Source organism: Salvelinus sp. IW2-2015, unplaced genomic scaffold, assembly GCF_002910315.2.
Source record: "Salvelinus sp. IW2-2015 unplaced genomic scaffold, ASM291031v2 Un_scaffold1026, whole genome shotgun sequence".
Taxonomy (NCBI): Eukaryota; Metazoa; Chordata; class Actinopteri; order Salmoniformes; family Salmonidae; genus Salvelinus; species Salvelinus sp. IW2-2015.
This window is the reverse complement of record NW_019942693.1, coordinates 258,124-262,109: the sequence shown is the minus strand read 5'-3', so window position 1 is coordinate 262,109 and position 3,986 is coordinate 258,124. Positions and strand designations below refer to the sequence as shown.

Genomic DNA, 3,986 nt, shown 5'->3' with positions numbered 1-3,986 from the left:
TAGCTGTGCAGCGACGCTCCCTATCCAACCTGATAGAGCTTGAGAGGATCTGCAGAGAGGAAGGGTATAAACTCCCCAAATACAGGTGTGTCAAGCTTGTAGCATCATACCCAACAAGACTCAAGGCTGTAATCACTGCAAAAGGTACATCAACAAAGTACTGAGTAAAGGGTCTGAATACTTATGTAAATGTKATATTTCAGTTTTTTATATACATTTGCAAAAATGTCTAAAAACCTGATTTTGCTTTGTATCTGATATTGTGTGTAGATTGATGAGGGGGGAAATCAATTTAATCCATTTTAGAATAAGGCTGTAACGTAAWWYYTTKKGGAAAAAGTCAAGGTATCTGAATACTTTCTGAATGCCTTGTATGTGGGTCAGACATGGTGTGTCCCTGTATGTGTGTATATGTGTGTCAGACATGCGTGGTGTCACTGTAGTGCTGTATAATGGTGGGTCAGACATGGTGTGTCCCTGTATGTGTGTATATGTGGGTCAGACATGGTGTGTCCCTGTATGTGTGTATATGTGGGTCAGACATGGAGCACTTCCATACTGTAGTCTTCTGTCTCTGTGTACTGGGAGGAGTTTGTGTCTGACTGGGTGGGGGCCAGAGCCTCCTTGTGCTCCACATTGGGCTCCATGAGGGGAGGCTTCTCCAACATCTGCTTTTTACACGTCTCCGGGCGATTCTGGACGTAGATCACCCGGTTGTAGGCCTTGAGTCTTCGCCACAGCTGGATGTAGACTTTACACTGGATGTACATGAAGACCAGGCCGCCAGTGAAGCCGATGGCCACCACCACCAGTTTGGTCCAGAATGGCCACTCCAGGATACCTGGTGTTAGGGTTAGAAAAGAAAGAAAGAAAGAAAGAAAGAAAGAAAGAAAGAAGCAAAACTAAGCCATGAGTTCGAAGGAAATGTCCGTAGAGTTCTGAGACAGGATTGTGACGAGGCACAGATCTGGGAAGGGTACCAAAAAATGTCTGGAGCATTGAAGGTCCCAAGAACACAGTGGCCTCCATCATTCTTAAATGGAAGAAGTTTGGATCCACCAAGACTCTTCCTAGAGCTGCGCCCAGCAAAACTGAGCAATCGGGGGGGAAGAGCCTTGGTCAGGGGTGAACAAGAACCCGATGGTCACTCTAACAGAGCTCTAGATTTCCTCTGTGGAGATGGAGAACCTTCCAGAAGGACAACCATCTCTGCAGCACTCCACCAATCAGGCCTTTATTGGTAGAGTGGCCAGACGGCAGCCACTCCTCAGTAAAAGGCACATGAAACCAAGATTGGACTCTTGAGGAAACCTGGCACCATCCGTATGGTGAAGCATGGTGATGGCAGCATCAGGCTGTGGGGATGTTTTCAGCGGCAGGGACAGGGAGACCCGTCAGGATTGAGGGAAAGATGAACGAAGCAAAGTACAGAGATATCCTTCATGAAAACCTGCTGCAGAGCGGTCAGGACCTCAGACTGGGGCGAAGGACAACGACCCTAAGCACACAGCCAAGACAACACAGGAGTGGCTTCGGGACAAGTCTCTTAATATCATTGAGTGGCCCAGCCAGAGCCTGTACTTCAACCGATCAAACATCTCTGGAGAGACCTGAAAATAGCTGTGCAGCGACGCTCCCTATCCAACCTGATAGAGCTTGAGAGGATCTGCAGAGAGGAGGGTATAAACTCCCCAAATACAGGTGTGTCAAGCTTGTAGCATCATACCCAACAAGACTCAAGGCTGTAATCACTGCAAAAGGTAAATCAACAAAGTACTGAAGTAGGGTCTGAATACTTATGTAAATGTGATATTTCAGTTTTTTATATACATTTGCAAATGTCTAAAAACCTGATTTTGCTTTGTATTGATATTGTGTGTAGATTGATGAGGGGGGAAATCAATTTAATCCATTTTAGAATAAGGCTGTAACGTAAAACTTTTGGAAAAGTCAAGGTATCTGAATACTTTCTGAATGCCTTGTATGTGGGTCAGACATGGTGTGTCCCTGTATGTGTGTATATGTGTGTCAGACATGGTATGTCCCTGTATGTGTGTATATGTGGGTCAGACATGGTGTGTCCCTGTATGTGTGTATATGTGGGTCAGACATGGTGTGTCCCTGTATGTGTGTATATGTGGGTCAGACATGGTGTGTCCCTGTATGTGTGTATATGTGGGTCAGACATGGAGCATTCCATACTGTAGTCTTCTGTCTCTGTGTACTGGAGGAGTTTGTGTCTGACTGGGGGGGGCCAGAGCCTCCTTGTCTCCACATTGGGCTCCATGAGGGGAGGCTTCTCCAACATCTGCTTTTTACACGTCTCCGGGCGATTCTGGACGTAGATCACCCGGTTGTAGGCCTTGAGTCTTCGCCACAGCTGGATGTAGACTTTACACTGGATGTACATGAAGACCAGGCCGCCAGTGAAGCCGATGGCCACCACCACCAGTTTGGTCCAGAATGGCCACTCCAGGATACCTGGTGTTGGGTTAGAAAAAGAAAGAAAGAAAGAAGAAAGAAGAAAGAAAGAAGAGAGAGAAGAGAGAGAGAGAGAGAGAGAGAGAGATAGAGAGAGAGAGAGAGAGAGAGAGAGAGAGAGAGATATGTAAAATACATTGCAAACAGTCACAGCCATAGATACAGTTGAAGTCGGAAGTTTACATACGCTTAGGAAGTCATTAAAACTAGTTTTTTCAACCACTCCACATTTTCTTGTTCAACTATAGTTTTGGCAGTTGGTTAGGACATCTACTTTGTGCATGACACAAGTAATATTTCCAACAATTGTTTACAGACAGATTATTTCACTTATAATTGACTGTACCACAATTCCAGTGGGTAGAAGTTAACATACACTAAATTGACTGTGCCTTTAAACAGCTTGGAAAATTCAAGAAAATTATGTCATGGCTTTAGAAGCTTCTGATAATTGACATCATTTGAGTCAATTGGAGGTGTACCTGTGGATGTATTCAAGGCCTACCTTCAACTCAGTGCCTCTTTGCTTGACATCATGGGAAATCTAAAAGATCTGCCAAGGCATCAGAAAAGTAATTGTAGACCTCCACAGTCTGGTTCAATCCTTGGGAGCAATTACCAAATGCCTGAAGGTACCACGTTCATCTGTAAAAACAATAGTACGCAAGTATAAACATGGGACCACGCAGCCGTCATACCGCTCAGGAAGGAGACACTTTCTGTCTCCAAGATATTAATGTACTTTGGTGCGAAAAGTGCAAATCATCCCAGAACAACAGCAAAGGACTTGTGAAGATGCTGGAGGAAACAGGTACAAAAGTATATATATCCACAGTAACGAGTCCTATATCGACATAACCTGAAAGGCCGCTCAGCAAGGAAGAACCACTGCACAAAAACCGCCATGAAAAGACAGACTACGGTTTGCAACTGCACATGGGACAAAGATCATACTTTTTGGAGAAATGTCCTTGGTCTGATGAAACATAAATAGAACTGTTTGGCCATAATGACCATCGTTATGTTTGGAGGAAAAAGGGGGAGCCTGCAAGCCGAAGAACTATCATCCCAACGTGAAGCACGTGGGTGGCAGCATCACGCTGTGGGGGTGCTTTGCTGCAGGAGGGACTGGTGCACTTCACAAAATAGATGATAGAGGAATAGTATGTGGATATATGAAGCAACATCTCAAAGACATCAGTCAGGAAGTTAAAGATTGGTCGTAAATGGGTCTTCCAAATGGACAATGACCCCAAGCATACTTCCAAAGTTGTGGCAAAATGGCTTAAGGACAACAAAGTCAAGGTATTGGAGTGGCCATCACAAAGCCCTGACCTCAATCCCATAGAACATTTTTGGGCAGAACTGAAAAAGCGTGTGCGAGCAAGGAGGCCTACAAACCTGACTCAGTTACACCAGCCTCTGTCAGAAGGATTGGGCCCAAATTCCACCAACTTATTGTGGGAAGATTGTGGAAGGCTACCCAAAAACGTTTGACCCAAGTT

The 3,986-nt window shown here is 45.0% G+C and overlaps 1 pseudogene; it reads right to left on the bottom strand.

Moving 5' to 3' along the window:
* Positions 1 to 456: 456 nt before the first annotated feature.
* Positions 457 to 3,986, bottom strand: part of LOC112069488 (uncharacterized) — a 205,053-nt pseudogene continuing 201,523 nt past the window's right edge.